At 24.5% G+C, this 10,889-nt stretch overlaps 1 protein-coding gene across 1 annotated transcript in view; it reads left to right on the plus strand.

Annotated features, from left to right (window-relative positions):
* LOC128959428 (myb-related protein B-like) overlaps window positions 1-10,889 on the plus strand; it is a 395,191-nt gene that overhangs the window by 335,701 nt on the left and 48,601 nt on the right. The gene's annotated exons all lie outside the window — the stretch shown is intronic.

Consider the following 10,889-nt stretch of genomic DNA (forward strand, 5'->3'; position numbering starts at 1 on the left):
ATATCATACCTAAATATTTTGGTACAATTGTATTCTTAGCCAAACAATTACTACACGATTCAGGAGAAGCATGTGTGCCATTGTATGTAAAACAACATTTCTGATGTCTATACAGCAAACTTTGGCTTAAACACTGTTGTCTGCATTCAGATCGGGTGCGCTCCCGACCTCCCGGTTCACGATTGCCAGCGATATCGTAGTCGCTGCACATTGTATCGTATTGTGGCGGCAATCGTATGGTTTTGGTTACAGAGTAGCCGATAGTGTAGTCGTAATTAATATCTAAAGATATAAAGTCGTCCTTAAATAAGTCGTAAGGCATGACGTTTGGTGAGTGAACTAATAAGCGGATCCGTCCGTCATCAGTGTTCAAGAGGGCGGCGGAAACCATGAGTTGTTGTGATTGATAGTGAATCTAATGTCTTTAATATTTGTCATTATATTACGCCATTTGCTATTAAGTTGACTGAAAAATGTAAAACATTTAATACCAGTTTCAATGAAATTTTGAATCGACACAATTGGTTCAATATCTTTGTACTCAACTAACTGTCCCCTATTCATCGTATACGCAATAAATGTGTTAAACTTATAACTATTATATTTTTCAGTAATATTTTTATGATAAATATGAAAGGGAACCGTTAGGTCATCGGAATACAAATCATTTGAAGATATATTTTGCTGTTTATAGTATTCAATGAAATTTGAATAATAAGACTTCAAATTATGCAATAATTTTTGATTATGAATATCGCTGTCATTCAGTGAATCAATTATTTGCATATATTTTGTATAGTTTTCTCTTAATTCGGGGAATCGTTGGATCAATGCGTCCATACGTATGGCATAGGGATAGCACAGTGTTATGGCGGGTATATAATCGGGTTTTATTCTCTTAATTTTGATATTAACTATAGTTTTACCCATAAAATACTGATCCAACAAAATACTTGTGCTGTATATGAATAGTGAAATACATAAAACAAATATTACGGTTTTGACGACAAGTATTTTCTTCTCTTTGATTGACATTTGACTTAAAGAGAAGAAACGATAAGTTTCTTCAGTTTTAAACCAACTATTATTTACATCCATAAGCGCACCACTTGTCTAAAGTTACAATTAAATTATATATAATACTGTATAATAGTATATACTCTATATATGATATATAATATAACTATGTTTTTTAGTTATGATTATTTTGGTATATATATAATCTCTTGATATATTTGTTAACGTAAGATAAAATTAATCTAAAATAAATTATATATTAATTAGTGGATAAAAAATAATAAAAATTTACGTACATTTAGTTTTTTCTATTATATTTATTAATTAGATATAAACTAAGAAATAATAATTATTAAAATTATATTTATTGTTCTGCTAATTAAATTTAATTATTTTTATAAATTAATAATATAATGACATGGTTAGTTATAGTACTCTTGAGAAATAATAATTATTTTTTTAAGTTATTTAATTATAATAATATCATTTTAATAAGTTATAGCATTTATTTTGTTTACGTTTTACTATTGAATTATTTGTGTTTATATTGATTTTAATTTAATTGTTTTCATAATTACATTGGTTATTTTATTTATCGAAATATGCAAAAATAATTATTTTATATATTTTATGTATGCAATCAATAATAATTTTTATTAATTATTATATTTTGTTTATAATTTATTAAACAAAAAACCAAAAAACTATGTTTTTTCAGTTTTAAACCAACTATTATTTACATCCATAACCGCAACACTTCTCTCTAAAATTATTAGTAAATTATATATAGTATAATATAATATTATTAGAGATGGGCAAATAGAAAGTTTCTAATAAATTTCCGTGAGAAAGTTTCTAGAAAATTTCTCATGGATAAATTTCTATAGAAATTTAACTTTAATGTTATACTATGGGATCCCCATATCTATAGTTATTGTAATACCAGTATTTTAATAAGATATGATAATATACATATAATATCATACAGTATAATACAGTACTATACAAATGGGATACCTATAGATAAATATAATAATAATTATAATTATTTAATAATAATCAGTTTTTAAAAATTTTATTCATTTTATTATATACCGGTATATATCATAGTTTAATATAGTTTAATTAATTATTTTTTACTTTAATTAATAATTGAAATATTAATAATAATATTTAATGTATTGTTATATGATGGCAAATATCGAGATAATAAAATTAACATGGGGATCCCATAAATAGAAATTTCTTTTAGAAACTTTCTAGAAATTTCTCTATTATTTTATAAATTTCTCTTTTTTGCCAACACTAAATATTATACAAATATAATGTATTTTTAATATATCTATATTTTTTAATTGTTATTATTAACAAAAATATAGTTTTATATTGTATTTGTTAACAATTAAATAATTATATAATAAATTAATTTTAAAGCATCAAAAATAATAAAATAAAAATTTACATAAATTTCATCTTTCATTAATATATTTATTGTTAATTTAATTAAATTATTTTTAAATACTAATAATGAAATGATTCATAATGAATGATAATATGATTTTTACTGTATATTATTATAAAAATATTTTTGACATGTATAAAAGCAATAATTTTTATAAATAAATTTACTAATTAGTTTTCATAGACTTTGTCAATTTGTTATCTATTTTTAATTGTTTTTTTTATGTTAATAATAAACACAGCAATTGAATTATTTCATAATAAATTAGATATAATAAGTTGTATATAAATATTGATAAAAACATTGAAAAATAAAATAAACAGATAAATAGTTTTACAATATTTTCCAAAAACATTTGTTAAAGTTGTTGTTTTTATTGATTTTTAATTTAATTATTCTCATATTGAATAATATATAAATACTTTTAATATTTCTGATTAATTATTTATATATTTTTATTATAACAAATATACTATATATTATATTATATTATAAAAATATAATCTAGTTAATTTGACATAAATCTGTATTAGTTAACTAACATCTATAAAACTATACAATAGATTATTTTTAATTCTATACTTATATTTATTAGATATAATATAAGAACAATTTTGATTTAATAATTTTTAAGATTATATGTTAAAAAAACAAATAAATAAATTGAAAAAAATTGTTTTTTTATAACTTAATAAGTATTAGATTATAAATATATACTAATGTTTAATAAGAATGTTTAATGATATTTAAAATTTATAATATTAATAAAATTAAAGAAAACAAAAAAAACTCGTCAATTGTCGGATCTATTTCTATAACAATAATCGATCGTTTAGTCGGTGATGTAATCGGTTTGTTGTCAGCCAAAGATTCAATAATCAGGTCCAACATTTTATTCTTGACATTGGTATCCAAAACATAATCATCGTTGTCTTCATTCAAATCAATAACAATTAGAGACTGCAATTTGCAAACAACTTTCTCGAAACTCCGACACGAATGCCACCGATCAGCAACTCTTTCGCCACAATTGTCACAAATGGTAACTCTGATGACCGACACATCAAGTGGTAGACATTGTTGCAGATATAGTCTCGACAGCCATTCAATTCCAGTCTTGAGTCTTAATTGTCTCTCCAGACGTTGTCTTCGTGTGAATGTATAATAAAAATATTTTCTATTATATTGTTGTTCCAGTTCTTCAACGATTGTCTTCTCGTAAATGTTGGAAGATTTCCAACGATTCAGTTCTGTTTCAGTCAAACAAATCAAAGTTTCATTTCTTGAATATCTATTCATTTCAGTGCTTTTGTTGGCCATCTGTTGGATCTCATTGTGTGATAAACTTTTAATGTTCAGAGTTGTAGCCAAAAACACAAACATTTCGGATGTAAAGTCAAAATTGGAAACAAATGTCAAGAGTCGCTTGTTTTGATCCAATCGTCGTTTCTTTTCATTATTTAAACCATTTTTATCAATAGTCTGTGTATTGGCTTTTCGTTTCACGCCTTTCTTCTTCATTACTCGATGACCCGTACGAGTAGTGTTGTTAACAATCAAACCATTAGCTCTGAGAATCGCATTCCTGTCTCCAATCACACGGTTTGTATCCAAATCAACACAAATGTCATCGACTTTACAGATATCTCTGACCGGAAAACTTTGTTTCAATATTTCCATTGGTTTATGTTTGAGATCATCGGTTGGAATCAGATTCAAGAATCGCATGAAATCCGATGAAATGGTTTCTGCGTTGTCTTTAGGTTTTTGACTGTCAATCAAATTGATTGATGACTTCAACTCCGGGCCATCGATAGGAAGATATTTGTTGATGTCTATTTTGGACAACTTGTTGACCACAACTTTCGGTTGGTATTTGTTGTGCCAATCATTACAACATTGAGTGCTAAAGAATTGTGTCTCTCGTTGATCACAATCAGCCATATTTGCGGTCTATATCTTAATCTATAATAATTTAATGATAATTATATTATTAATTTTACTTATTTTTTAATTTATAGTTTTATACAAATTTATTTAATTATTATTATTTAGAATATTATATTCAATATTTTAGTACATTTTAATATTAAAAATCCATAATAGAATAAATTGTAAAATGTTAATTATCTAACTAATAAATATCTAAGATATTATTGAAACTCTTAAATAATACAATAATTAGCATAAAATTATTTTTAAATTAGCAATAATTCTAATTTTATTAATTAGAAAATTAATATATAATAACTTTATTAAATTATTTGAAATTATTACTGAATAAATATAAAATTTAAATAAACATTAAATACTTATTATTTGAATAAAAACAGTTATAATTCAAAATTAATATATTAAATATTTGATTTTATTTAAATAATAAAGTTATATTAAAAAAATATAATTATCTAACTTATAATTAAAGATATTATTCAATGATCTAAACTAATATAATCATGAATTATAAACTTCTAAAAGGAGAACATATATGAATTCTATAAATCTGTGCCACAATGACTTAGTATCGAATCTATATTATATATTTGCAAATGCTTTACACATATATTATATATTTATAATAAATACATATTTAATATTAATTATTATTATTATACAATACATATCATTTACAATCTCTGGGGAGTAGTACTTCCTTTAGTGTATTTAATAATAAGTAGTCATTAATGTAATTATAATTTGGTCGCAAAGAGGACATCCGTTATATATATACTCTTGTTCTCAGACATACATACAATGAGCTGATCCTTATAGTGAAGATGACTATCAATAAATTTATTGTCAGCTTTGGTATTGGTGTCCAAAACTAAATGTTAGACTAATAGATGGTAATTGAAAGACAAAAATGAAGAAAAGTCTATAAATTTATTTCTTATAACAAATAATAGTATTTATTAAACAACTAAAAATTTAAATCTCTTGAAAGTATTCAATATTTTAGTATATGATTTAATAATTTACTTACACTTAAACGTAATATTAGTATTTATTTATTTAATTAATTATTTAAATGTTATAATTAAAAAATATACTGATTTTTATTTTAAAACTTTTGATATTATGAATTTTAAGCTTTACATTCAATTTGTTTAGTCCGCAAATCATTACAAAATTGAGTGCTAAAGAATTGTGTCTCTCGTTGATCACAATCAGCCATATTTGCGGTCTATATCTTAATCTATAATAATTCAATGATAATTATATTATTAATTTTACTTATTTTTTAATTTATAGTTTTATACAAATTTATTTAATTATTATTATTTAGAATATTATATTCAATATTTTAGTACATTTTAATATTAAAAATCCATAATAGAATAAATTGTAAAATGTAAATTATCTAGCTAATAAATATCTAAGATATTATTGAAACTATTAAATAATACAATAATTAGCATAAAATTATTTTTATTAAAATTTTTTTAATTAAACAATAATTCTAATTTTATTAATTAGAAAATTGTTATATAATAATTTATTAAATTATTTGAAATTTATTGAAAATTAAAAATTTTAGGAAAAAAGACTATTAACGCGTAGTTTGTTTTTATACAAATAATTTTTGTTAATTTAAAATATAATGACCTATAGGTCATTATAATGACAAATAATATAGAGGTTTATAAAATAAATTATTTAATAAAACATTAACTAAAATATCATAAATCAAACTCTATTTATATATTTAAAAGTTTAATTTATGTTTTGTCTTATTTAAACATTTCTCTTACATATTAAGCAAAATTACATAATTTCAAACAACACTTGGATTTTTAAAATTTAATAAAATCATAAAACTTTGAGATAAAGAATATTTGAAATACTTTAAGTTAGTTTAAAGAAAAAAATTAGTTTAAATCACACAAACAATCATCGGCTCATATTAGTGTCAAATAAATTAGAGTCAGTTTTTATTTTGAAAAAATATTGTTCAGATTAAACATTGTATTAATAAAATATTTAATAAATTAAATAAAATTAATAAATAAATAATTCAATTATAATTCAATTTTACTAAATGTTTATATGTATGATTGAAATTGTATTATTTATAAACAATTGAATATATTAGCATTTTTGTTATAATTTACAAGAACATTAAACGCTAGCAGTTTTCAATAAATATATTGTAAATTAAACATATATTCAAATCAATAGACATTCAAATGGTCACAAAATTAGAGTCAATATTCTCTATTGAATAAAAACGATAAAATGTAAGGACTTTTGTATGAAAAATGTTAAACACTTTCGACAATAACTGAAAATCCAATGCGATATACGTTTAAGGTTTTATTACGTTATTATTAATACGTTAACAGTTTTATTATCGGTTGACGATATTTACTCTATAAATATCAACCAATAGTAACGCAATATTTATATATTAAATTGAGTTAAATTTATGAAACAATTAGTTTTATATAAATTTTCTATTTGTTTTAATATTCATATAAATAGATATATTTAAATGTAAATTAGTATAAAACTATTCTATTTAAATATATTTATCAGTCATTAATATCATGTTATACTTTAAGATAACTTTTTAATAAATTTATAACATTAGAAAATATAAATTAAACAAAATATATTTTATAATAATTTTGAAAAAATTATATAAAACAAAAATTATGAGAAACATTAATTGTATTATAAATATTATATTAAATTTATTATTACTATATGTTTCCATTTGACTGTCTATAAAATATATTGTAATATAAAATGAAATCAAAAGCTTTTAAATTATTTACTCATTTATAAAAAATGGCCCAAATTTATAATAAACAGTTATAAATGTAAAAATATAAAGTTATTTAATTAATTTATATTTAATACAATAATTGTTTTTAAGACATGTCAAATCAAGTAATAAAATTATTAATAAAGTTTTAAATTTGTTTAAAAAATTGTTTAAGTAATAAATATTTAATAAGTTATTAGTTATATCTATAAGTTTGACATTCATTGTCTTAATTGATGGATCAGTACGTTGTTTGGGTCGGTATAAGACAAGTATTAGATAATCCAAATAATCACAGTTTAGTTTCAGTCGTTATTAAACCAACAATTTGTTGTGTATTTACTGATTAGCCATTAGTTAATAAAACAATTGCTTGAATGGGACGGTATGTGATGTTAAACAAACAGACAGATCTGGAAAAAGATTGATGAGTTAAGGCAATGAAAAGATGATAATATAATTGAAAGATTTTAGACAAGATTTGATAACAAGAGAAACATTTGATAAAATACTGATTGTGTTAATGATATTATTAGGCGTTGTTCACATATTACGTTCGCAGTTTTTAAAAAATCTAGACCCCCTCCCCCCTATGTTCGCAATTGTTTGCATGTAATGATATTTAAGAATTACGTTCGCATGTCCTTAACCCCCCACCATTTAAATGAATATTTTATAAAATTATTTTCACTTTTAAAATAACCAAATAATAAAATTAATTAATATTATTCAAAAGTCATATATTTATTCAAAATTAGTTATTAAACCGTTTATCAAAGGATTAAGTTTACTCAAAATTAATCCCTTAAATTCATTCATTATTTAAATGCGAACGTTCTTATAGACTTTACCCCCCCCTCCCCCTTCGTTCGCAAAATTTCGCTTTGGCCGACACCCCCTCTCCCCTCAAGTGCGAACGTAATATGTGAACAACGCCATACTATAAATAAATGCATTAATGATTTGAGGTTTTAATTATATTAATTGAATAACAATTAATATTGTGACGGGTGTTGAGATAATAGATACGTTTAGAATCAAATCTGAGAGTTTACTCCGATAGTTGTTATGCCATTTAACCATAACATGAATATCCGATATAATAATTACGTATACAATGTATCGGATAAATACTTAACAAATGTGAAAACGTATTGACAGATTTTGTCACAAAATTATATTATTGTATAAATTAATTTAATTGTAGTTTTGTATTATAATATTCGAACAAACTCAAAGAGAACACTCATAGGATAGCAATGCGGATTAAATGGAGGCACTGAAGTTGATGATGAGCCAAGAGTACGACTCAGTGTATGGCCGGAAGACAGAGGTCGACGCAGATGCGAATGTCGATGACAGTATTATCGAGAATGAAGATCGGGAGTCGACGTCACGAGAAAGGACAGTATTGGCCGATACGCCGACGTATCAAAAGCTTATAAGGAGATCCAGCGCTTGAGGGCCGAGAACGTCAAAGCAGCCTATGGTTATGCGGACTTTGCAGACTTTAGTGGAAGAGGTGGCTAAGAGAGACCACAAGACTGCCAAACTCGAAGGGAAGATCGAAGAGTTACGGAGATCATCGCTATTTTGACTTCGACTACTTCGGACTTTAAGAAGACTTCTAACCGTTTCCTGGATTTGATGGAAGATACCGAACGGAAGAAAAACGCCGAGAAGAATGGATTCGAAGACGACCTCAATTGAGAGGGGAAATACCTGGACGCTGACCAAAAATAGACCGACAACGACAACAAAGAAGAGAGGAGGAGTGACTCATCGGAGGCTTTCAAACATCGAGAAGTGTTATTATAAGACCGATAGTGACGGGTTTTACACGCCATCGGAGGTAAAGGAGTGAAGCGACTACTACCCCGACGGGAGATTTTAGTCTCGACCAGAGTTTCGCCGGAGTCCGTGGAAATGCAACGACAGTTGTCGTTCACCGTGCTTTTAGAATCTTTTATTACGTTTTATATGTAAAAGACCGGTATGTTGAGTGGGATGTACGGTTGATATGAGTTAGACTGAGGCTCATCCCTCCCAACATACCGGTGCTAATAAGTCTTAATTAATAACAACCTTTTTATATATCATTATTCATTTATACAACTTATGATCTATTATAATCATCTAATAAATATAATATTGACTAAACCCTGTTTACCGCTTTACTAACGTGTCGCGTAAGTGACCAGTGGCTAACCTCTGGCAGCAGCAGTGCCCACCGCAAGAGCAACGTCCCAAGTCGTGGCCTGATTGACACGGAGGTCAACGTAGGTCATAGCATGTGGTTTGATGCAGCAACTTGATTTTTTCCGGCGAAGTTCGTGCTGTTTTCACATTTAAATAGCAAAACCAAATCCACCTTTTTCTGGAACTGAATGTTTTTGTTGAATAATTTTTCCAATTGAAAAAAGGTTTTGTTTTTGATCATCAATGTCTAGATTTGTTTGGTGTCTGCTTTGGGGCAAAATTTTCTGAAAACAAATGTATTATTGTGGTTGAGATCGAATGTACAGATGTTTCGACATGTTTTTTAGTTAAATATAATTAATTAAATTCATTGATATTGAGAATATTCAAAAAAATATATTTTATATTTTATGTAAAATATATCAACATTAAAAATCAGTTGTTTGTCTTTAAATTGTGACTTTTGAATAATAAGCTTTAAGTGTTTCCGTAGAATTCTGACCATTTTCATAAAAAAAAGCCGACCGATGGCCACAAGTTATTCAAACGAATTGCTGTTGTTTTCGATGACGTTATTGTTTGTTTGGTTATAACAATCAAAATAATAATAAACAAAATCTTAAACATCAATAAAGTAAACTAAAATATATTTTACAGTTAACTCATATCATTCAGAAATACACAAAACTGTATTATATTTTAAAATTTTATAACTATATTAATAGCCAAACTATATATTCTAAATAATATAAAAGATATTTATCATCAATTTCAAAATATAAAACATAAAGTAAGGGTTAAATTTTTTAATTTTATTTATCTTTTTTATATTGAAAATTGTTAGTATTACAAAACTATACAAATTGATAAAATTAATAAAACAAAAAAAAAGTCAAATGTCTTGTATAATACAAGTTGTATTAAACTAATAGAGTATTAAACTTAATGCGTTATAATGCAAATATTAATTTATTAGTTTATTAATAATAATTTATTAATATTTCACTAAAATTTCACAATAATTTAATTAAAACTTCTACTTTACTTAAAATCAATATTTATGTCATTTATAGAAAATATTCACTTTCTATAACTTTATTACTTTTCAATAACTGCCGAATAATTTATGGGACAATCTATTGATTTAAATCCCTATATAATGATAGCTCTGATCATACTTTTTATGCTTCGATATGTCAGTGCTTACGACTACAACTAATTAACTACAAATGTATAACAAATTCATTATTAAATATAATAATAATTTTAAAATACAGTGTTTTTTAATGTATTGGTGCGCCTAATAAACAATTGCCGTAAAACTCAACTAATGTTTTATAAATATAAAAATAACATTTTATAATTTTTTACGACTTTGATGTTTTTTATTATTAAAATTTATATTTCATTCATTTGCTTATTTCGGGTTAGTTTACCACAAAT

Source organism: Oppia nitens, unplaced genomic scaffold (genome assembly GCF_028296485.1).
Source record: "Oppia nitens isolate AA-2021 unplaced genomic scaffold, nextdenovo-longstitch-racon4-pilon3 scaffold4_pilon_pilon_pilon, whole genome shotgun sequence".
NCBI classification, from domain to species: Eukaryota; Metazoa; Arthropoda; class Arachnida; order Sarcoptiformes; family Oppiidae; genus Oppia; species Oppia nitens.